This window comes from Ranitomeya variabilis, chromosome 3 (assembly GCF_051348905.1).
Source record: "Ranitomeya variabilis isolate aRanVar5 chromosome 3, aRanVar5.hap1, whole genome shotgun sequence".
NCBI classification, from domain to species: Eukaryota; Metazoa; Chordata; class Amphibia; order Anura; family Dendrobatidae; genus Ranitomeya; species Ranitomeya variabilis.
Window position 1 is genome coordinate 448,991,034 of NC_135234.1, and position 26,796 is coordinate 449,017,829.

The following is a 26,796-nucleotide window of genomic DNA, read 5'->3' on the forward strand; positions in this document are numbered from 1 at the left end:
GTCTGATTATTTTCTTGTAAATAAGTAAACTGACTGAACAATATACAGGTCCTTCTCAAAAAATTAGCATATAGTGTTAAATTTCATTATTTACCATAATGTAATGATTACAATTAAACTTTCATATATTATAGATTCATTATCCACCAACTGAAATTTGCCAGGTCTTTTATTGTTTTAATACTGATGATTTTGGCCTACAACTCCTGATAACCCAAAAAACCTGTCTCAATAAATTAGCATATTTCAACCGTCCAATCAAATAAAAGTGTTTTTTAATAACAAACAAAAAAACCATCAAATAATAATGTTCAGTTATGCACTCAATACTTGGTCGGGAATCCTTTGGCAGAAATGACTGCTTCAATGCGGCGTGGCATGGAGGCAATCAGCCTGTGACACTGCTGAGATGTTATGGAGGCCCAGGATGCTTCAATAGTGGCCTTAAGCTCATCCAGAGTGTTGGGTCTTGCGTCTCTCAACTTTCTCTTCACAATATCCCACAGATTCTCTATGGGGTTCAGGTCAGGAGAGTTGGCAGGCCAATTGAGCACAGTAATACCATGGTCAGTAAACCATTTACCAGTGGTTTTGGCACTGTGAGCAGGTGCCAGGAAGCATGAAGTGCTCCAAAATCTCCTGATAGCTAGCTGCATTGACCCTGCCCTTGATGAAACACAGTGGCCAACACCAGCAGCTGACATGGCACCCCACACCATCACTGACTGTGGGTACTTGACACTGGACTTCAGGCATTTTGGCATTTCCTTCTCCCCAGTCTTCCTCCAGACTCTGGCACCTTGATTTCCGAATGACATGCAAAATTTGCTTTCATCAGAAAAAAGTACTTGGGACCACTTAGCAACAGTCCAGTGCTGCTTCTCTGTAGCCCAGGTCAGGCGCTTCTGCCGCTGTTTATGGTTCAAAAGTGGCTTTACCTGGGGAATGCGGCACCTGTAGCCCATTTCCTGCACATGCCTGTGCACGGTGGCTCTGGATGTTTCCACACCAGACTCAGTCCACTGCTTCCTCAGGTTCCCCAAGGTCTGGAATCGGTCCTTCTCCACAATCTTCCTCAGGGTCCGGTCACCTCTTCTCGTTGTACAGCATTTTCTGCCACATTGTTTCCTTCCAACAGACTTACCATTGAGGTGCCTTGATACAGCACTCTGGGAACAGCCTATTTGTTGAGAAATTTCTTTCTGGGTCTTACCCTCTTGCTTGAGGGTGTCAATGATGGCCTTCTTGACATCTGTCAGGTCGCTAGTCTTACCCATGATGGGGGTTTTGAGTAATGAACCAGGCAGGGAGTTTTTAAAAGCCTCAGGTATCTTTTGCATGTGTTTAGAGTTAATTAGTTGATTCAGAATATTAGGGTAATAGGTCGTTTAGAGAACCTTTTCTTGATATGCTAATTTATTGAGACAGGTTTTTTGGGTTATCAGGAGTTGTAGGCCAAAATCATCAGTATTAAAACAATAAAAGACCTGACAAATTTCAGTTGGTGGATAATGAATCTATAATATATGAAAGTTTAATTGTAATCATTACATTATGGTAAATAATGAAATTTAACACTATATGCTAATTTTTTGAGAAGGACCTGTATATAATAATTTATGCTAGTGCATAGCCAAAAAAGACACATACAAAATAGATTATGGCCGCACTCATCTGTGCTAAAGTAAGGAAATGTGAAATATAAGGAATATGAATAGCATAATGGCTTATGAACTTTATGAAAAAACACATGAGATATTTAGCACAAGATTTGGCCAAACGTTGTGAGCCCATTCACCAAACGTCAAGGTAATCTCAGATCGAATGGGTAACTACACTGACTGCCCAATGTGAACACTTACGTAAGGCAGTCAGTGTAGCTACCCATTCGATCTGAGATTACCTTGACGTTTGGTGAATGGGCTCACAACGTTTGGCCAAATCTTGTGCTAAATATCTCATGTGTTTTTTCATAAAGTTCATAAGCCATTATGCTATTCATATTCCTTATATTTCACATTTCCTTACTTTAGCCCAGATGAGTGCGGCCATAATCTATTTTGATTATTTTCTTGGTCAGAGCCGATTCAGGGAAAAAAATAAAAAATTGGGTTCGGACAGATCTTCAGATCACATTCGGTCATGCAGGTCAATGAGTCAGTGAAAAACATCAGACATGACACCTGACTGTGGTCCCATTTCTATGAACTGACACAATGGAGAAGATGGAGACATTTCTGTCTCCATCTTCTCATTTGAGATAATCGGAACACACTATGATCACACTCTGATCAGGTTGTGATTTGCATAATTGACCCAATTTTCTTGGATGAGAAAACATACGTGACGGAGCCTCAGCGGAGCACTGATTGGTGGAGGAGAGCCCTTTGACCCGACGCAGAGTTCTGATACCAGATCTGATGGGATGACCATAGGTGAAGGATGAGTGAAACCAATGGAAAATGTCTCAATGACAGCCACTTACTGTGGGAGACTGGCCGAGGTCAGATTGGATCCAGGGAATATAAATCAGAAGGACATATTTACGTCCAGTCATAAGAGGGTGACGGAGAATAAACATCCGTGAGATGTCAGCAGGAACAAGGACACTGCTACACGCCATTTACCTGCGCACCAAATATGTACTTTTCCTGCAAAGCAATGAATCACATCTGACCCCCAAATCCTCGTGTAACCATTACTCAGCACTGCAGTGGTCTTCAATCATGTCTAATGCACTACTACTCCCAGTACACCCCACACATGCTAAGAGGAGTAGTTGTCACCACAGAACATTGCATTCTATTATTCCAAAAAGAATGGACTCCCCGGCATGAGCCTACGAGGGGTGAGAAGCGTGCGGAGGAGGGACGACAAAGGACGGGATAGCAGCACGGCGGGAGCAGGGGGCGCACAAGGAGCTCTGCACGTCCTGCTGCCACCATTGCAGGCGCTGACATCTGCTGCAGCGGGACCTGCACGGAATGTGGCCGCATGTGACATCGGCGCCCGGGGGAGGGGAGCCCGCACATAAGTCCTCTATTACCACACAGTGATGGCACCCGTACACCCCCCGCCCCACGTGTGAGCAGGAGCCTTACCGGAGTGGCTGCAGCGCGGCCCGGGCTACACAGACAGGACGCAGGCTCCTTCCCTTCACCCCATGCGATCTGCTGCTGCTGCCGCCAGTACTACGGCTCCGGCTGCTGTGTCCTCCCCCGGAAGTGGAAGCTGAGCTCAGCCCCGCACTCATCCTCACACGCTGCAGCCTGGTGGGCACCGTGCATGCCGCGCAGTGTCAGTGTGCCGCCTCCTCACACTCGCTAGCTGTGTGGTCACATGTGCTGCCTGCAGCCGCCTGCACACAGTGTCCGAGCACAGACTGCTAACCATGCTCAGCTGGCCGAGCAGTGCCAGGGGCGGCTGTCAGAAGTGACAGCTAGTTGGCGGGCCGTTTAAAATCATCAGGCGGGCCGCATCTTGCCCAGGTCTGCTTAAATGCAAGAAGTTCGGGACCACCAGAAGTCTTCCTAGACATGGCCGTCCAGCCAAACTGAGCAATCGTGGAAGAATAGCCTTGGTGAGAGAGATAAAGAAGAACCCCGAGATCACTGTGGCTGAGCTCCAGAGATGCAGTAGGGAGATGGGAGAAAGTTCCTTAAAGTCAACTATCACTGCAGCTCTCCACCAGTTGGGCCTTTATGGCAGAGTGGCCCGACGGAAGCCTCTCCTCAGTGCAAGACATATGAAAGCCCGCATAGAGTTTGCTTAAAAAACAAAACAAAAAAAAAAAAAAACACAAGATGGACTCCCAGACTATGAGAAATAAGATTCTCTGGTCTGATGAGACGAAGATAGACCTTTTTGGTGATAATTCTAAGTGATATGTGTGGAAAAAACCAGGCATTGCTTATCACTTGCCCAATACAATCCCAACAGTGAAACATGGTGGTGGCAGCATCATGCTTTGGGGGTGTTTTTCAGCTTTAGGGACAGGAAACGACTGGTTGTCATTGAAGGAAACATGAATGTGGCCAAGTACAGAGATATCCTGGATGAAAACCTCTTCCAGAGTGCTCTGGACCTCAGACTAGGCTGAAGGTTCACCTTCCAACAAGACAATGACCCTAAGCACACAGCTAAAATAACAAATGAGTGGCTTCAGAAAAATTCTGTGACCATTCTTGACTGGCCCAGTCAGAGCCCTGACCTAAACCCAATTGAGCATCTCTGGAGAGACCTGAAAATGGCTGTCCACTAATGTTCACCATCCAACCTGACAGAACTGGAGAGGATCTGCAAGGAAGAATGGCAGAGAATCCCCAAATCCAGGTGTGAAAAACTTGTTGCATCATTCCCAAGAAAACTCATGGCTGTTCTAGCTCAAAAGGGTGCTTCTACTCAATACTGAGCAAAGGGTCTCAACACTTATGACCATGTGATATTTCAGTTTTTCTTTTTTAATAAATTTGCAAAAAAAATTATACATTTCTGGAAAGGTTTTTCAGTCAAGATGGGGTGCAGAATGTACATTAATCCCTATCTGACGTCGGACGGGATAATACGTCCGACGTCAGTATCCTCCGCAGTTAGCCCACCTCAAAGCCGGGACATGTGAGCTGTTTTGAATAGCTGACGTGCCCGCAATAGGTGCAGGCGGAATCGCGATCCACCCGTGCCTATTAACTAGTTAAATGCCGCTGTCAAACTCTGACAGCGGGCATTTAACGCAAGCTTCCGGCCACCGGGCCGGAAATACGTGCACCGCTAACCCCCGTCACGTGATGGAGGTCATCGGTGTGTCAGCATAACAACCAGAGGTCGCCTTCAGATCTCTATGGTTGTTGACACCGGATTGCTGTGAGCGCCACCCTGTGGACGGCGTTCATAGCAATGCAGTAATTCTGCTACATAGAGGCGATCTGAGCATCGCCTCTATGTAGCAGAGACGATCAAGTTGTGTCAGCTTCTAGCCTCCCATGGAGGTTATTAAAGCATGCCAAAAGTAAAAAAAAAAAAAAAAAAAAAAAAAAGTGTTTAGAAATATGAAAAAAAAAACCCCATAAAAGTTCAAATCACCCCCCTTTTGCCCCATTCAAAATAAAACAATAAAAATAAAATCAAACCTACACATATTTGTTATCACCGCGTTCAGTATCACCCAATCAATAAAAAGGATTAACCTGATCGCTAAATGGCGCAGTGAGAAAAAAAAAATCAAAACGCCAGAATTATGTTTTTTTGGTTGCCGTAATGGTATCATTAAAAACATCAGCTTGGCACGCAGAAAATAAGCCCTCACCCAACCAGAGGTCACGAAAAATGGAGACGCTACAGGTCTCGGAATATAGCACAATTATTTTTTTTTAGCAAACTTTGGAATTTTTTTTTCAACACTTAGATAAACAAGAACCTAGACATGTTTGGTGTCTATGAACTCACAATGATCTGGAAAATCATAATGGCGGGTCAGTTTTAACATTTTGTGAACCTAGCAAAAAAGCCAAACAAAAAACAAGTGTGGGATTGCACTTTTTTTTCCCAATTTCACCACTATCTTTTCCTGTTTTCTGTTATACGACATGGTAAAACCAATGGTATCGTTCAAAAGTACAGCTCGTCCTGCAAAAATTAAGCTCTCATATGGCCATATTGACGGAAGAATAAAAAAAGTTATGGCTGTGGGAAGAAGGGGAGCGAAAAACGAAAACGCAAAAACGAAAACAGCTCTGTCATGAAGGGGTTAATGAGAAAAAAAAATGAACTTTTTTCAATCTACCAAATGGCTGCAATGAAACCGTGAAAAATTTAAAGGGGTCTGAACATACCTCCCAACCGTCCCGATTTCAGCGGGACAGTCCCGCTTTGGCATCGGGGTCCCGCTGTCCCGCTTCGGGCATTTAACCCCTTCATGACCCAGCCTATTTTGGCCTTAATGACCTTGCCGTTTTTTGCAATTCTGACCAGTGTCCCTTTATGAGGTAATAACTCAGGAACGCTTCAACGGATCCTAGCGATTCTGAGATTGTTTTTTCGTGACATATTGGGCTTCATGTTAGTGGTAAATTTAGGTCGATAATTTTTGAGTTTATTTGTGAAAAAAACGGAAATGTGGCAAAAAATTTGAAAATTTCGCAATTTTCACATTTTGAATTTTTATTCTGTTAAACCAGAGAGTTATGTGACACAAAATAGTTAATAAATAACGTTTCCCATATGTCTACTTTACATCAGCACAATTTTGGAAACAATTTTTTTTTTTGCTAGGAAGTTATAAGGGTTAAAATTTGACCAGTGATTTCTCATTTTTACAACAAAATTTACAAAACCATTTTTTTTAGGGACCACCTCACATTTGAAGTCATTTTGAGGGTTCTATATGGCTGAAAATACCCAAAAGTGACACCATTCTAAAAACTGCACCCCTCAAGGTGCTCAAAACCACATTCAAGAAGTTTATTAACCCTTCAGGTGTTTCACAGCAGCAGAAGCAACATGGAAGTAAAAAATGAACATTTAACTTTTTAGTCACAAAAATGATCTTTTAGCAACAATTTTTTTATTTTCCCAAGGGTAAAAGGAGAAACTGGACCAGGGACGTTGTTGTCCAATTTGTCCTGAGTACGCTGATACCTCATATGTGGGGGTAAACCACTGTTTGGGCGCACGGCAGGGCTCGGAAGGGAAGGAGCGCCATTTGACTTTTTTAATGAAAAATTGGCTCCAATCTTTAGCGGACACCATGTCGCGTTTGGAGAGCCCCCGTGTGCCTAAACATTGGAGCTCCCCCACAAGTGACCACATTTTGGAAACTAGACCCCCCAAGGAACTTATCTAGAAGCATAGTGAGCACTTTAAACCCCCAGGTGCTTCACAAATTGATCCGTAAAAATGAAAAAGTACTTTTTTTTCACAAAAAAATTATTTTAGCCTCAATTTTTTCATTTTCACATGGGCAACAGGATAAAATGGATCCTAAATTTTGTTGGGCAATTTCTCCTGAGTACACCAATACCTCACATGTGGGGGTAAACCACTGTTTGGGCACATGGTAAGGCTCGGAAGGGAAGGAGCGCCATTTGACTTTTTGAATGGAAAATTATCTCCATCGTTAGCGGACACCATGTCGCGTTTGGAAAGCTCCTGTGTGCCTAAACATTGGAGCTCCTCCACAAGTGACCCCATTTTGGAAACTAGACCCCCCAAGGAACTCATCCAGAGGCATAGTGAGCACTTTAAACCCCCAGGTGCTTCACAAATTGATCCGCAAAAATGAAAAAGTACTTTTTTTTCACACAAAATTTCTTTTAGCCTCAATTCTTTCATTTTCACATGGGCAACAGGATAAAATGGATCCTAAAATTTGTTGGGCAATTTCTCCTGAGTATGCCGATACCTCATATGTGGGGGTAAACCACTGTTTGGGTGCACGGCAAGGCTCGGAAGGGGAGGCGTGCCATTTGACTTTTTGAATGGAAAATTAGCTCCAATCGTTAGCGGACACCATGTCGCGTTTGGAGAGCCCCTGTGTGCCTAAACATTGGAGCTCCCCTACAAGTGACCCCATTTTGGAAACTAGACCCCCCAAGAAACTTATCTAGATGCATAGTGAGCACTTATAACCCCCAGGTGCTTCACAGAAGTTTATAACGCAGAGCCGTGAAAATAAAAAAATAATTTTTCTTTCCTCAAAAATGATTTTTAGCCCAGAATTTTTTATTTTCCCAAGGGTAATAGGAGAAATTGGACCCCAAATGTTTTTGTCCAGTTTGTTCTGAGTACGATGATACCCCATATGTGGGGGTAAACCACTGTTTGGGCGCACGGCAGGGCTCGGAAGGGAAGGCACGCCATTTGGCTTTTTGAATGGAAAATTAGCTCCAATCATTAGCGGACACCATGTCGCGTTTGGAGAGCCCCTGTGTGCCTAAACATTGGAGCTCCCGCACAAGTGACCCCATTTTGGAAACTAGACCTCCCAAGGAACTAATCTAGATGTGTGGTGAGCACTTTAAACCCCCAAGTGCTTCACAGAAGTTTATAACGCAGAGCCATGAAAATAAAAAATAATTTTTCTTTTCTCAAAAATGATTTTTTAGCCCACAATTTTTTATTTTCCCAAGGGTAACAGGAGAAATTGGACCCCAAAAGTTGTTGTCCAGTTTCTCCTGAGTACGCTGATACCCCATATGTGGGGGTAAACCACTGTTTTGGCACACGTCAGGGTTCGGAAGGGAAGTAGTGACGTTTTGAAATGCAGACTTTGATGGAATGCTCTGCGGGCGTCAGGTTGCGTTTGCAGAGCCCCTGATGTGCCTAAACAGTAGGAACTCCCCACAATTGACTCCATTTTGGAAACTAGACCCCCAAGGGAACTTATCTAGATGTGTAGTGAGCACTTTGAACCCCCAAGTGCTTCACAGAAGTTTATAACGCAGAGCCGTGAAAATAAAAAATCATTTTTCTTTCCTCAAAAAAGATGTTTTAGCAAGCAATTTTTTATTTTCACAAGGGTAACAGGAGAATTTGGACCCCAATATTTGTTGCCCAGTTTGTTGTGAGTACGCTGATACCCCATATGTGGGGGTAAACCACTGTTTGGGCACACGTCAGGGCTCGGAAGGGAAGTAGTGACATTTGAAATGCAGACTTTGATGGAATGGTCTGCGGGCGTCACATTGCATTTGCAGAGCCCCTGATGTACCTAAACAGTAGAAACACCCCACAAGTGACCCCATTTTGGAAACTAGACCCCCGAAGGAACTTATCTAGATGTGTGGTGAGCACTTTCAACCCCCAAGTGCTTCACAGAAGTTTATAACGCAGAGCCGTGAAAATAAAAAATAATTGTTCTTTCCTCAAAAATTATGTTTTAGCAAGTAATTTTTTATTTTTGCAAGGGTAACAGGAGAAATTAGACCCCAGCAGTTGTTGCCCAGTTTGTCCTGAGTACGCTGGTACCCAAAATGTGGGGGTAAACCACTGTTTGGGCGCACGTCGGGGCTTGGAAGGGCGGGAGCACCATTTGACTTTTTGAACGCAAGATTGGCTGGAATCAATGGTGGCGCCATGTTGCGTTTGGAGACCCCTGATGTGCCTAAACAGTGGAAACCCCTCAATTCTAACTTCAACACTAACCCCAACACACCCCTAATCCTAATCCCAACTGTAGCCATAACCCTAATCACAACCTTAACCCCAACACACCCCTAACCGCAACACACCCGTAACCCTAATTCCAACCCTAATCCTAACCCTAATCCCAACCGTAACCCTAATCCCAACCCTAACCACAACTGTAACCCCAACACACCCCTAACCCTATCCGTAACCCTAACCACAAGCCTAATCTTAACCCTATTTCAAACCCTAGCCCTAATTCCAACCCTAACTCTAATTCCAACCCTAACCCTAAGGCTATGTGCCCACGTTGCGGATTCGTGTGAGATTTTTCCTCATGATTTTTGAAAAATCTGCAGGTAAAAGGCACTGCGTTTTACCTGCGGATTTACAGCAGATTTCCAGTGTTTTTTTGTGCAGATTTCACCTGCGGATTCCTATTGAGGAACAGGTGTAAAACGCTGCGGAATCCGCACAAAGAATTGACATGCTGCGGAAAATACAACGCAGCGTTTCTGCACGGAATTTTCCGCACCATGGGCACAGCGGATTTGGTTTTCCTTAGGTGTACATGGTACTGTAAACCTGATGGAAAACTGCTTCGAATTCGCAGCGGCCAATCCGCTGCGGATCCGCGGCCAATCCGCTGCCAATCCGCTGCGGATCCGCGGCCAATCCGCTGCGGATCCGCGGCCAATCCGCTGCGGATCCGCTGCGGATCCGCGGCCGATCCGCTGCCGATCCGCTGCCGATCCGCTGCCGATCCGCTGCCGATCCGCGGCCGATCCGCTGCGGATCTGCGGCCGATCCGCTGCCGATCCGCTGCCGATCCGCTGCCGATCCGCTGCGGATCCGCGGCCGATCCGCTCTGTGTGCACATGCCATAACCCTACCCCTAACCCTACCCGTAACCCTAACCCTACCCCTAACCCTACCCCTAGTTCTAACCCTAGTTCTAACCCTAACCCTAGTGGAAAAAGAAAAAAAAAATATTTTCTTTATTTTATTATTGTCCCTACCTATGGGGGTGATAAAGGGGGGGGTTTATTTATTATTTTTTTATTTTGATCGCTGTGATAGAACCTACCACAGCGATCAAAATGTACCTCTAATGAATCTGCCGGCCGGCGGGCGCACTGAGCATGCGCCCGCCATTTTGGAAGATGGCGGCGCCCATGATGGAGGCGGACGGGGACCGGGAGCCTCGGTAAGTATAAGGGGGGGGAGATCGGGGCACGGGGGGGGGGCGTCGGAGCACGGGGGGGTGACATAGGAGCAGGGGGGGAGCGGGCAGGAGGACGGGGGAGCGGACAGCAGGACGGGGGAGCCGGCAGGCGGACGGAGGGGACCGGACCCTATAACGGAGCACTGGGGGGGGCGATCGGTGGGGTGGGGGGGGGGGTCACATTAGTGTTTCCAGCCATGGCCGATGATATTGCAGCATCGGCCATGGCTGGATTGTAATATTTCACCAGTTTTTTAGGTGAAATATTACAAATCGCTCTGATTGGCAGTTTCACTTTCAACAGCCAATCAGAGCGATCGTAGCCACGGGGGGGGGTGAAGCCACCCCCCCTGGGCTGAAGTACCACTCCCCCTCTCCCTGCAGATCGGGTAAAATAGGAGTTAACCCCTTCACCCGATCTGCAGGGACGCGATCATTCCATGACGCCACATAGGCGTCATGGGTCGGATTGGCACGGGTTTTCATGACGCCTATGTGGCGTCATGGGTCGGGAAGGGGTTAAAATCCCGAATTTGCGGCCGCCAGTGAAGCCCCGCCCACTTCCGGGACGTAGAGAGAGCCCGATTACTGTACCCGCAGCTGTTCGTTCCGTTCCCTGCCTGGGACTGTCTGCGTTGTAGCCACGCCCCCTTGAGTTGCCTCACCGCCCGCCTCCGGCTTCCTCCTCAACGTGGGCGGACTCTGAGGACACTAGAGCGGCAGCGCCAGCACCCGGACTGGTTTCTCGTGACCGCGGGAGCAGCGAGCGGGGATCTGCAGACTGACTGTAAGTGAATGTGTCTCTCCCCCTCTCCATGCAGCGCTGCCCGTTACAGCAGAGACTCTGATCTGACAGCATTAGGAGGACTGACACAAACTTTGTCTCCCCATGCAGCGCACCCCGCTCCCACTCTCCCCCTGGTACCCATCCATCGGATTCTCCACCAACCTGGTGCAGCACCCCTCTCCCCATGGTTATCGTTAAAGGGGTATTGTCACCCAAAATGCTAAATACGGCAGCAGCATGCCGACCCCTCACCCCGTTACTCACCTCTGACTCCACCGCCTCAGGAATCTTCGGTCGCACTTCACGTATGCGCACTCCGGGGGTCAGGAGGACCTGGTGCCGGGCAGATGTGCTCCGTGGGTGTTACTATGTTTTTAGCCCTGTCGAACCCATAACACAAATTACATGAACACAAAATGGTGCTCGGTGTATATCAGGGAGATATATACAAAAGGGACTTGGCCCCTATAATAATTATACCAGTAAGGCCGGCGTCACACTCGGCGTAAGACAATACGCCACGTATTATACGGCCGTACTACGGGCGTAATACGGAGAAATGTCCCCAAAATATTGATCCGTAGTCAGGGTGTGTCAGCGTATTTTATGCTATGGGGCATTTTATACGTGCCCCATCACGTGGGGCAAGTATACTGTACGCAGCATCATGTGGGGCCATTATACAGTATGGAGCATAATGTGGCCAATGGCCATTGTACAGTATGGAGCGTCGTGTGTGGCCATATTTTTTTGTTCATAATTATTGTTAACGAAACATTGTGATCAGAAGTGCTAAATGGGTGTGGTTGGGGCGTGGCTAGTTGTGAAATGGGTGTGGCCTAAAATTTGCCCCTTTGTCCCTCTTTCCCTTCCCCTAAAGTTGGGAGGTATGGTCTGAATACTTTCCGTACCCACGGTATTACACATTTTTGCACCCTTTTTCTGGATGCGAATAACATATGTGATTTGTCTCATTGCTTTCTATAGGTGAATAAACACTGAAAGAATTGACATGGTGTCAATTTAAAAATTTAGTCTACCGTATTAGCCTTTCTGGAACTTGTCACCAAGTCCTGCTGCCGGGGACAGAGTGGGCTTGCTAACAGGATTCTTTTAAAATTGGGTTATAACATTTCTCTTTGTCTAATTGGAATTACTCGAGTCTTCCATGCTAACCAGGCGACCATATGTCCTAAGACAAGGGGTGAGGCTGTTAGCGGGATTGGTATCATTGGGGGCATCCAGGATTGTCGCCTGCACGGGCAGAGGGATGTAGTAATAAAAGCCTAAGCGCTTCATCCTGGCAGCAAAGAAAGTGAAAAAGACTCAGGGACACACTCTGGACCACAGATTGTCACCAACTTCTGATTTTAATTATTGTAATTACTATGCAGAAGAGCAGAAGGTGGCGGCAACAGGGAATTTTGTGTTGCCCTTAGTCATAAGTTTTTCACCATGTAATTGTCACCTTATAAATAGAATGTTATCTGCAAGTAATAACCAAAGAAAAATATTGCTTAAAAACCACAAATGAAAGCAAGTGTGGGAGGAAAAGGAAGTAACATTTCGCAGCAGCAAGAAGGAACTTTTACACGTTGCTTCAGTAACTGCTCTGTATTGCAAATTTAGAACAGTAGATTTCTCAAGCAAGGACGCATTTTTACTGTAAAAGGTTGTAAAATATAGTTTACCGACCACTTAAAGGACTTTTCAGGAATAGGTAACACCAAGAAAAGTATCCTTCAATGGAGGTCTTCAGACAGAGGCAGAACAGACATCTGTCTGAGATGGTTTAGTGACTCCTGCATTGAGCAGAGGGTTGGACACGATGACCCAGGAGGTCCCTAGTTCCAACGCTAATATTCTATGATCCTCTTTAGGCTGTGTGCACACATTGCAGATATGGTGCGTTTTTCTGTACGGATTTGTGACAAAACCTGGTGCCAGTAAAGTGAATGAGAAACCTGACCTGTCATGCACACGATGAGTATGTTTAACTTGCAGATTTGGTGCAGACAATAATCTGCAGCATGTCAATCCTCTGTGGGTTTTTGACTGCGTTTTTTCACCTCACTCAAATCAGTCAAAAAACGCAGACGAAAACGTGCGTTTCTGCAGCTGCGGTTTTCCTGCCAAGAGAGGCAGAAATTTTACTCAACGTGTGCACATAGTCTTAGGGTATGTAAGGAGGTGGAAGTGTTGCCCACGTTCACCCTTGAAATATGCAAAAAAACAATGGCGTTTGAAATGTTTAATGATTAATATTGTGGGGTATAACAGTTGTGTTCTCCCCAGTATTAGGTAGTTAAAAGGAATAGTTGGTGTTAACAGTTGGGACTAGTCCAGGGGGAGGACATGGGCGCAACAGAGAGTTTCTGTGTAGAATGACGGGGACAGGCCTGAAGCACTAGAAGACCCCAGGTCTGACTGAGGAGCAGAACCGCGTTCAGCGGGTGCCCTTGTGCCAATAGAGAGACGACCGAGGGGATAGTCAGATCCTACAGAGAAGGGAGTCGCACTCCGGAGTCGGTCCAGAGTGAAAGACAGGAAAGTAAGAAGTAGCTGGGCAGGAAGCCTAGCGGGACGCTACGGAGTTGTCCATTAGTTGGGTAACAGGACAGAGAAGGAAGGATAAGCAAGATGAAGAGGAAATCCCCATGGGGTGGTCCAGAGGCGTCAGTAAAATGCATAGCGAAGTGGTGGCCATGCTGGCATAGAAAACTCCCCTAAGGTGAGAAGAACAAGGAACCACTGGTGGAACTATAGGACTCTTGTTTGCTGGACTGTAGTGCCGTAATTAGGGATGAGGAGGCTTTTGGGGCAGTGTGCAGGGCTGTGTTGAAGTAAAAGAGCTAAGTGAAGTGAAGTGAAGTGAAAAGCCAGAGTGACTCCCGGAAAGGGAGGAAGAAGTGTGTGATATTGATCCATGTAATAACAAACGTCCATGAAGATGAATGCCTACTGTCTGCTGTACATAGTTCCTCAGAAGTTATTGCTCAGTAAAAATACATTTATTTATGAACTGTGGCCTCTCTCATTGAACTCTGCAACACCTTGTCCTGGGAGGCCGAAAACAACGGCACCATGCGGTCGGCAAGGTTGTACCGCCATCACAGCTAAAGTCCACACACCAAGTGAGGATCCAAATTTTCATGTAGCAAGCCAGGGCGTGGAAGACTAGTAAATCGCCTACACCATGTCAGGCTACTTTCACACTTCCGTCTTCTTCCCTCCGTCGCAATCCGTCGTTATGGCAAAAAAAACGGATCCAGCATATGTGCGTGCAGGATCCGTTTTTTTGCCATTGACTTTAACTAACGACGGATGGACACACTTCACATCCGTCGTGGGACGGATGCGTCGTGTTTTTGCGGTCCGTCGTAACAAAAAAAGTTCAATGTAACTTTTTTTGTGCGATGGGTCCGCCATTTCCGACCGCGCATGCGCGGCCGGAACTCCGCCCCCTCCTCCCCGCTCATAACAATGGGCAGCGGATGCGTTGTAAAACTGCATCCGCTGCCCACGTTGTGCTAAATTTAGCACAACGTCCATCGGGCCCACAGTTTGCAATGGCCCCGTACCGACGGAAGTGTGAAAGTAGCCTTACACACTACTCTGCCTCCCAGCTTAGGGCTTCCAGGCTGCAGTACAATCCTGAAGATAGACGTTGCGGTTACTTATGTACTTACTTCATAGTTACAATATTGCATATTTTATTTATGGTGTGAATATTTACTTTCATGGCACATTAGGAAAGTTTAGAAATTATAATCATATCTTAATTATCCTGTATCCATCTAAGACCCCTGTTTATCACGTAGCTACAGGAAAATTGGAATTACTTATATATTACATGAACCATTTTTTAAGATACTGGAAAGGTGAATTTTACAGTAGTATAGTCGTAAACCTACTCACAACGCTACAGCAAGCAACAAAGGGGGTAAAAAAAAACAAAAACCAACAAGCATATCATAACTCGTTTGTGTTTTCAAATAGCACATCCCCATGCAAACTACTGATACATTTATGCCCAAGCCTAAAATACTAGTTTTTAAACTCTAGGTAAACAATACCAGTCTAAATTAAACCCTACATTGCATTGCCCTCAGTAAGTCCATGCGACGTATCCCCAGCAAATGCTCCAGCGCAAATTACATTCAAGCACTGAACAAGCAGGGATTCGGGAGAGATTTCAGCTCAGTAGCATGCAGAATTATGAATGCCATTTTAGATGAGGATTTGCCAAACAAAAAGTTACTTTTTACAATCGTGACCAAAAGTTTGGAGGCTGACACAAATTTCAATTTTTTATTTATTTAATTTTTTTTTTTTTTTACAAACTTTGCTGCTTAGATGTTTTTAGATCTATTAGTCAGAGGTTTCTTTTATTGACAAATACATCAAGTTTATGTAAAGACTCAATATTTGTAGCCCACTTCAGATGGTTTGGGACAGGATGATTGTCCAGAGAAGGAAAGCTAAGAGCTATTGTGAGTCCTATTAATAGTAAAACATCCTGAGACCACCAAAGTGTGGGGTTGCTTTTCATCTGAGGGAGTGGGCTCACTCACAGTTTGGCCGAAGAACATTAATTAAGAATGGTATCTAAATCTCCTCCAAAAGGAACAATCCAGGAGCGATCTGATGATGAGCAATGGTTTTACAAGCATGATGGAGCACCATGTCACAAGACAAAAGTGATAATTAAGGGGCTCGGTGAATAAAACATTAACATTTTGGGTCCATGGTAAGGAGACTGGCCAGATCTCAATCCCACTGAGAACCTGTGGTCAATTCTCAAAAGTGGGTGTACAAACAAAAACACAGAAATTGTGAAAAACTCCAAGTATGTATTCTGGGCTGCCATCAGTCAGGATCTGGCCCAGAAGAGGATATCCAGAATACCAGGGTGATTTGCAGAAGTCTTGAAAAATAAGGGTCAGCACTGTAAATAGAGTCTTGGCATATACCTGGTATATTTGTGAATAAAAATGTAAAAACGTATGGAATGTTTAGAATTGTACTTCAGTAACCATAGACACACCTGACTAAAAGAGCTAATATCAATGAAGCCACACACGGTAAAACACAAATTTTGTGTCAGTCTCAAAACTTTTGGCCATGACTGTACGGTAATGCTACTTTTTGTCAGGTAGTTTTAATCTATTGTATATGAAAACCACAAGACATCAGTCACATAATCCCACTAGGTAATTCATACAATATGCAGCATCCTGACCAGCAATAAAAGCTTAAAGGGAACCTGTCAGGTCCCCAGTGCCCCCAGAACCACCAGCAGTTGTGTCTACATAGCTAAGCACCCTGCCTAACAGTCCCTGTATTATACTACACACATATACAGATCTTTAGAAAAAGTATTTCTAAAGTCCGCTCATGATACAGTTGTGCTCAAAAGTTTACATACCCCTGCAGAATTTTTGCTTTCTTGGCCTTTTTTCAGAGAATATGAATGATAACACCAAAACTTTTTCTCCACTCATGGTTAGTGGTTGGGTGAAGCCATTTATAGTCAAACTACTGTGTTTTCTCTTTGTAAATAATAACGACAACCCAAAACATCCAAATGACCCTGATCAAAAGTTCACATACCCTGGTGATTTTGGCCTGATAACATGCACAGAAGTTGACACAAATGGATTTGAATGGCTACTAAAGGTAGCATCCTCACCTGTGACCTGTTTGCTTGTAGTCAGTGTGTGTGCTTAAAAGCTGAGTGAGTTTCTGGGATCCAGACAGACTCTTGTATCTTTCATCCAGCCACTGACGTTTCTGGATTGTGAGTCATGGAGAAAGCAAAAGAATTGTCAATGGATCTACGGCAAAAGGTAGCTGAACTGTATAAAAAAGGGATACAAAAAGATATCCAAGGAATTGATAATGCCAGTCAGCAGCATTCAAACTGTGATTAACAAATGGAAAATAAGGGGCTCTGTGAAAACAAAACCACGGTCAGGTAGACCAACAAAAATGTTGTCCACAACTGCCAGGAAAATTGTTCGGGATGGAAAGGAAAACCCACAAATAACATCAGCTGAAATACAGGACTCTTTGAAAACTAGCAGTATGGCTGTTTCAAGATGCACAATAAGGAGGCACTTGAAGAAAAATGGGCTGCATGGTCGAGTCGCCAGAATAAAGCCATTAGTGCGCAATGCCACAAAGTATCTCACCTACAATACACAAAACAGCACAGAGACGAGCCTCAAAACTTCTAGAACAAGGTAATTTGGAGTGATGAGTTCAAAACTGAACTTTTTGGCCACAAACATAAAAGTTACATTTGGTGAGATGTCAACAAGGCTTATGAGGAAAGGAAAACCATTCCTACTGTAAAGCACGGAGGTGGATAACTGAGGTTTTGGGTGATGTGAGCTACAAAGGCACAGGAAACTTGGTGAAAGTTGAATGCAGCATGTTATCAGTAAATACTGGAGGCAAATTTGAAATAATCAGCCAGGAAGCTGCTTATATGATGTACTTGGACGTTCCAACATGACAACAATCCAAAACACAAGGCCAAGTCGACCTGTCATTGGCTACAGCAGAACATAGTGAAGGTTCTGGAGTGGCCATCTCAGTCTCCTGACCTCAATATCAGTGAGCCACTCTGGGGAGATCTCAAGCGCACAGTTCATGCTAGACAGCCCAGGAATTTACAGGAACTGGAGGCTTTTTGCCAAGAAGAGTGGACAGCTTTACCATCTGAGAAAATAAAGAACCTCATCCACAACTACCACAAAAGACTTCAAGCTGTCATTGATGTTAGAGGGGGCAATACAAGGTATTAAGAAATGGGGTATGTGAACTTTTGATCAGGGTCATTTGGATGTTTTGGGCGGTCATTATGATTTAAAAAGAGAAAACACACTAGTTTGACAATAAATGGCTTCACCCAACCACTAATAAGTGGCATCAGAATGAAACCTTACATACAGAGGCGAAACATGAAGCACATGGGCCCCAATGCAAAATCTCCAACAGGGCCCCCAACCATCACTGGTCTTAAAGGGAATCTGTCAGCAGGCTCAACACTCCCAAGCCGTCTATATGGATATGTAGGTCATAGGAAGAGGAATAAAATTATACCTTGGGATCTGTGATCTGATGTCTTAATCCAGAGAAACCCATGTTTTCCTTTGTATATAAAATGAGCTGTTCCTATGGGCCGGACACTTATCTCCCTGAGACTCTGCCTCCAGAGCTTACTGTAAATGAAAGGAGCTTTTACCAGTGTGAGATATGTAATGATGGACAGTCTGCTCTCCTGATCTATATGTCTCACGCTGGTAGTGCAGCATCTCAATTACAATAAGCTGTGATACACGATCTATCAGTATACACAGGTGACCCACTCCTTACATCCATCACACATACACGATGTATCAGTATACACAGGTGACCCACTCCTTACATCCATCACACATACACGATGTATCAGTATACACAGGTGACCCACTCCTTACCTCCATCACACATACACGATGTATCAGTATACACAGGTGACCCACTCCTTACATCATCACACATACATTGGGCAGTCTCATATACACGATCTATCAGTGTATACAGGTGACCCACTCCTTACATCCATCACACATACACGATGTATCAGTATACACAGGTGACCCACTCCTCACATCCATCACACATACACGATGTATCAGTATACACAGGTGACCCACTCCTTACATCCATCACACATACACGATGTATCAGTATACACAGGTGACCCACTCCTTACATCCATCACACATACACGATGTATCAGTATACACAGGTGACCCACTCCTTACATCCATCACACATACACGATGTATCAGTATACACAGGTGACCCACTCCTTACATCATCACACATACATTGGGCAGTCTCATATACACGATCTATCAGTGTATACAGGTGACCCACTCCTTACATCCATCACACATACACGATGTATCAGTATACACAGGTGACCCACTCCTTACATCCATCACACATACACGATGTATCAGTATACACAGGTGACCCACTCCTTACATCCATCACACATACACGATGTATCAGTATACACAGGTGACCCACTCCTTACATCCATCACACATACACGATGTATCAGTATACACAGGTGACCCACTCCTTACATCCATCACACATACACGATGTATCAGTATACACAGGTGACCCACTCCTTACATCCATCACACATACATCGGGCAGTCTCATATACACGATGTATCAGTATACACAGGTGACCCACTCCTTACATCCATCACACATACACGATCTATCAGTATACACAGGTGGCCCACTCCTTACATCCATCACACATACACGATGTATCAGTATACACAGGTGACCCACTCCTTACCTCCATCACACATACACGATGTATCAGTATACACAGATGACCCACTCCTTACATCCATCACACATACACAATGTATCAGTATACACAGGTGACCCACTCCTTACATCCATCACATACATCGGGCAGTCTCATATACACGATGTATCAGTATACACAGGTGACCCACTCCTTACATCCATCACACATACACGATCTATCAGTACACACAGGTGACCCACTCCTCACATCCATCACACATACACGATCTATCAGTATACACAGGTGACCCACTCCTCACATCCATCACACATACACGATCTATCAGTATACACAGGTGACCCACTCTTTACATCCTTCACACATACACGATGTATCAGTATACACAGGTGACCCACTCCTTACCTCCATCACACATACACGATGTATCAGTATACACAGGTGACCCACTCCTTACCTCCATCACACATACACGATATATCAGTATACACAGGTGACCCACTCCTCACATCCATCACACATACACGATCTATCAGTATACACAGGTGACCCACTCCTCACATCCATCACACATACACGATCTATCAGTATACACAGGTGACCCACTCCTCACATCCATCACACATACACGATCTATCAGTATACACAGGTGACCCACTCTTTACATCCTTCACACATACACGATGTATCAGTATACACAGGTGACCCACTCCTTACCTCCATCACACATACACGATGTATCAGTATACACAGGTGACCCACTCCTTACCTCCATCACACATACACGATATATCAGTATACACAGGTGACCCACTCCTTACATCCATCACACATACACGATCTATCAGTATACACAGGTGACCCACTCCTTACCTCCATCACACATACACGATGTATCAGTATACACAGGTGACCCACTCCTTACATCCATCACACATACACGATCTATCAGTATACACAGGTGACCCACTCCTTACCTCCATCACACATACACGATGTATCAGTATACACAGGTGACCCACTCCTTACATCCATCACACATACACGATGTATCAGTATACACAGGTGACCCACTCCTTACCTCCATCACACATACACGATGTATCAGTATACACAGGTGACCCACTCCTTACCTCCATCACACATACACGATGTATCAGTATACACAGGTGACCCACTCCTTACCTCCATCACACATACACGATGTATCAGTATACACAGGTGACCCACTCTTTACATCCTTCACACATACACGATATATCAGTATACACAGGTGACCCACTCCTTACCTCCATCACACATACACGATATATCAGTATACACAGGTGACCCACTCCTTACCTCCATCACACATACACGATATATCAGTATACACAGGTGACCCACTCCTTACCTCCATCACACATACATCGGGCAGTCTCATATACACGATGTATCAGTATACACAGGTGACCCACTCCTTACCTCCATCACACATACACGATCTATCAGTATACACAGGTGACCCACTCCCTCCATCCATCACACATACACGATGTATCAGTATACACAGGTGACCCACTCCCTCCATCCATCACACATACACGATGTATCAGTATACACAGGTGACCCACTCCTTACCTCCATCACACATACACGATGTATCAGTATACACAGGTGACCCACTCCTTACCTCCATCACACATACACGATGTATCAGTATACACAGGTGACCCACTCCTTACCTCCATCACACATACACGATATATCAGTATACACAGGTGACCCACTCCTTACATCCATCACACATACACGATCTATCAGTATACACAGGTGACCCACTCCTTACCTCCATCACACATACACGATGTATCAGTATACACAGGTGACCCACTCCTTACATCCATCACACATACACGATCTATCAGTATACACAGGTGACCCACTCCTTACCTCCATCACACATACACGATGTATCAGTATACACAGGTGACCCACTCCTTACATCCATCACACATACACGATGTATCAGTATACACAGGTGACCCACTCCTTACCTCCATCACACATACACGATGTATCAGTATACACAGGTGACCCACTCCTTACCTCCATCACACATACACGATGTATCAGTATACACAGGTGACCCACTCCTTACCTCCATCACACATACACGATATATCAGTATACACAGGTGACCCACTCCTTACATCCATCACACATACACGATGTATCAGTATATATGGGTGACCCACTCCTTACATCCATCACACATACACGATGTATCAGTATATATGGGTGACCCACTCCTTACATCCATCACACATACACGATGTATCAGTATATATGGGTGACCCACTCCTTACATCCATCACACATACACGATGTATCAGTATACACAGGTGACCCACTCCTTACCTCCATCACACATACACGATGTATCAGTATACACAGGTGACCCACTCCTTACCTCCATCACACATACACGATGTATCAGTATACACAGGTGACCCACTCCTTACCTCCATCACACATACACGATGTATCAGTATACACAGGTGACCCACTCCTTACATCCATCACACATACACGATCTATCAGTGTATACAGGTGACCCACTCCTTACATCCATCACACATACACGATCTATCAGTGTATACAGGTGACCCACTCCTTACCTCCATCACACATACACGATCTATCAGTATACACAGGTGACCCACTCCTTACATCCATCACACATACACGATGTATCAGTATACACAGGTGACCCACTCCTTACATCCATCACACATACACGATCTATCAGTGTATACAGGTGACCCACTCCTTACCTCCATCACACATACACGATCTATCAGTATACACAGGTGACCCACTCCTCACATCCATCACACATACACGATCTATCAGTGTATACAGGTGACCCACTCCTTCCATCCATCACACATACACGATGTATCAGTATACACAGGTGACCCACTCCTTACATCCATCACACATACACGATGTATCAGTATACACAGGTGACCCACTCCTTACCTCCATCACACATACACGATGTATCAGTATACACAGGTGACCCACTCCTTACCTCCATCACACATACACGATCTATCAGTATACACAGGTGACCCACTCCTTACATCCATCACACATACACGATGTATCAGTATACACAGGTGACCCACTCCTTACATCCATCACACATACACGATGTATCAGTATACACAGGTGACCCACTCCTTACATCCATCACACATACACGATGTATCAGTATATATGGGTGACCCACTCTTTACATCCATCACACACAGGGCATCACGTCCTTACATACAGCTATAGGGCAGTACACCAGATTTCTGACCGGGCAGCACCACATTTAAAGGCACAGGATCAGTAGAATGAGAAGCCTTATTCTGTGACCGGCCCATCACATTTAGAACGAGGCTGCCGGAGACGAGCAGGGTCGGAGCCTGGACTTTGTCTCCGGGCCAGTGCTCTGCAGGCCCCCGGGCACCGAGTCCCCATCCCAGGCGGCACTGACGTATGTGACAGCTCCCATGTACACACAGTGCCAGGCTGCCAGTCCCCCGCAGACGCCTGTGCCCGGCGCGGTACGTACCTCCATGCCGGTGCCCGCCGCTGCAGGGGAGACCGCCGGGTGTCGGGCAGCAGCCACTCCTTGCAGGTTGATGATGCGTTCTTCTCAGCAGCAGCATTACAGCCACAGCACAGATTCCAGCCCCGCCCCCTGACGTCACTGGCCCCGCCCCGTAGCAGAGCCGCTGTCTGGGGACTGGCCGTGTATTGAGGTCAGAGCCGAGGGGCCGCTCCTCCTGTCAGCCGGTGACATTCTGCCCTCCTCAGCCTATAGGGGCTTCACAGCTGACCGACTGCAGGAGTGTGGCTCCTCCGGCCTGGTGGGCTACATGAGGGGTCTAATGAGTAGTGTGCTGTTACCTGTCACTTCTCCTGATATGTCTGCTTTTACCTTTCTCCTCAGCAATACTCAGAGCTGCAGTCCAAATACCACCGCACCATATATTACAGCAGGATGTTCATTAAAGGAGGCAAAATAAAGCCTGACGATAGCCTTAATGACCTCCTATGGCCAGTGCCAGACTGGGGTGGTAACTCCGGGGGCCATTGATCGGTACCCATTAACAAATTGACCTCTGCTTCTGCAAAATAATAAACTGGGTACGGCCCACCAGAAGATTCACCTACTTTCTCGTGGGCCAGTCCGCACCTGCCTTCGGCAAATGTCGTTCGTCCAATAGAAGCTGCACAACTGATCTAAATTAATAAGCAGCCGCAATTTAGGGAGGAAGGGAACTTGTCAGAGAGCCAATCAAATATCTGCCTATCACCCAAAAGCAGCGCCTCCTGCATATGTGTCTGCTTTCCACGGAAGATGAAGGCACCAATCAGCTGTCGCCGTTCAGCCTTGAACCTTATGCTACTACATGTGTGCCCAGAACTCTGATCCACACCATTAAAAGGTTATTCCCATAAGGGAGGGGTATAATTCTAAGGGGGCTAGTAAAAACAAGCAACTTTTTATTAAAAAACAAACAAGCGTGTTCTGTATTGTTTGCTGCTTGTTGCCTGGGTAACCGGCCAATGCTGCGGTCACTTTCCTATAGCTTGTTTGAGCATGATGTTAGCATCTGATTCCAGCCAGCCCCACATATAGCAACCTCAGGACCGCACAGTGGTTCAACGATGTTTGGGGTTGAACTGTCAATCAAGCAAGAGCATATGGCTCCCTGACAAGCAGATGGTCGGGGGTTGGGGAGCCAAATAGTTTTAAAAGAAAATACACAAAAAGCAATAGGTCATTTTCTGATGATAGCTTCCCTTTAACTCCTTTACGCCGTGGCCATTTTCCATTTTCCTCCCCTTCTTCCAAGAGCTATAACTTTTAAAATTTTCTGTTAATATAGCCGTATCAATGCTTTTCTTTTGCGGGACGAGTTGTACTTTTGAATGACACCATTCACTTTCCCGCATAGTGTACTGAAAAACCGGATAACAAAATTCCAAGTGTGTGGAAATGATAAAAAAAGGAATTTAACTATAGTTGTTTTTTTTCATTTCCATGTTCAAAATATGGTAAAACTGACCTGGCAATATGATTCTCCAGGTCAGTTCGAGTACACAGATACCAAATAAGAATCGTTTTTGTTTAAGTGGTCAAAACAATTTGGAAATTTGTAAGAGAAAACATTTTTTGCTTTTGTCGACACTTTCCGAGACCTGTAACGTTTTCAGTTTTCGGGATATGGGGCTGTGGGAGGGATCATTCTTTGCGAGCCAGTATCAAAGGTAGGGAATGGACCTATGACTTCAGTTCATGTCATATGTCAAAAAGGAGATAAATTAGGTTATTAAAAGTAATTAGTAATAAAGCAATTTTTTTACTTATATAGTGCCATAAAATTTCACATCACTTTACAGATAACATCACTGTCCCCATTGGGGCTGACAATCTAAATTCCTTATCACTATGACTTTGGAGTATAGGAGGAAACTGGAGTACCCAGAGGAAACCCACGCAAACACGGGGAGAACATACAAACTCTTGCAGATGTTTTCTTTGGGAGGATTTGAACCCAAAACCCCAGCGCTGCAACACAACAGTGTTAACCACTGAGCCACCGTCCTGATGTTTGCAAAAGGGAGTATTCTTGACAGACCGGGCAGTAGGGTAATGCTGCCAATTAGCACAGAATCCATTATTCAGCAACCAATGGGCTTAGGTAATCCAAAACCTGAATGATATTCCTAAATGAAAATGTATCCGGAAGAGAATAAAGAGGACAATCCAAAATTTGAAAAGCTGGGGATATCGTAATACAATGTGCCCCCTTACATTCTTACACTGCAGGCATTGCCAACATTATCTGAGAGTATAAGGATATATTAAAAAATAAGATGGACCAAACAAGGCAAGTCTTTACTGTTCGGTCACCACAACCCCTTAGTATACCAGACCAATGCCCTAACCCCATTAACTCCCTCTTCAACATCACTGAAGTAGAGCGTAGCCTTCTCCTCTCCAAATCACACCTCACCACTTGTGAACATGACCCCATCCCATATACTTCTCCTCCCCAACCTCACCACCACTTATCCTATCCCTAACCCATCTTTTCAACCTATCAATAATTTCTGGTACCTTCCCTTCAGCTTTCAAACATGCCACAATCACATCTACCCTTAAAAAGCCATCCCTCGACCCGATCGTCCCATATCGCTGCTCTCATTCGCTTCCAAACTCAAAGAAGTGGGGGGAGGAGATTGAGGGAAAACAAGCAGGTGTGAAGGTGTATTCAAAAGATTAGCCACACCGTGAAGCACCGAGCACTGGATTTAGTTTGAACAGTCATTCTGTGCTGACAGAGTTCCTTTTTGGTTCATCTTCCCACCTTACTCCACCTCCCATCATCTTTCATTGACAGCTCAGGCTTTATAGAGCGAGAGAAAGGCAGGGATAGAAGGAAAAGAAGCATGTAGGGAGGTGCACTTAAATGTTTGGCCAAGCCATGATGCACCAAGCATCTGTACTTGGTTTGAACAGTTATTCTGTGCTGTCAGAGTCCCTTAAATGCCACAAGTCATTTGGAGTAAATGCGCCATAAGTGAAAGCAACATTAATTAGGTGTGTTCTTTAATTGCTTAGGCAGGGCAGTAGACACCTATCCATACAAACCTGTTTAGAACTCAATTAAGTTTCATCATGCTCAGCTCTGAGACAAGGTATTTTGGTGCACTGGGCAGATGAAGCCAATGGCACTTCCGTGCCACAGCTCGTCTTTGCAGACTTCCATCTCCTCAGGTCTTCTGCAGCAGATCTTGACACAGTGACTTTAAAAAAATGTTATTAAAATGACCTCTGCATAAAAATATCTCTCCATAATATGAGCTATTAAGCCACCTATGCTATATGGCCTCTACACTGTCTAACCTTATGAACTACACCTGCCACACTGTCTGCCATTATCAGCTATAACTGCCACACCATCCACCCTTATGAACTAAGGCCTATACCATGGCTGTCCCCTCTCTACTTTTCCCATACACTCTCAATATCTCCATACTGTCGCCCACGCCATACTAAACTCTCTCCATATTTTGCCCCGTTTCACACTGCCTACTCTTCATATCCATACTATGCCTTATATTTCCCACCATGCTGCCCTCTCCAAACTTTAGCAACTCCACACACAGACCTCCATACACTGTGTTCCAAATTATTATGCAAATAATATTTCCTCATATTTTCTCTAAAGTACCTATCTGAATTGCAGTCATTGTTATTTTCCA

At 45.1% G+C, this 26,796-nt stretch overlaps 1 protein-coding gene across 6 annotated transcripts in view; it reads right to left on the minus strand.

Moving 5' to 3' along the window:
• Positions 1-23,250, minus strand: part of INPP4A (inositol polyphosphate-4-phosphatase type I A) — a 152,891-nt gene extending 129,641 nt beyond the window's left edge. For 4 of the 6 annotated variants that reach the window (XM_077296510.1, XM_077296506.1, XM_077296508.1 and 1 more), the window contains exon 1: positions 23,090-23,229. The gene's annotated coding sequence lies outside the window, so the exon portion shown is untranslated. Of the gene's footprint in view, positions 1-23,089 lie in introns of all 6 variants that reach the window. The other 2 variants (XM_077296509.1, XM_077296511.1) reach the window with 2 other exon arrangements.
• Between the last annotated feature and the right edge of the window lie 3,546 nt (positions 23,251-26,796).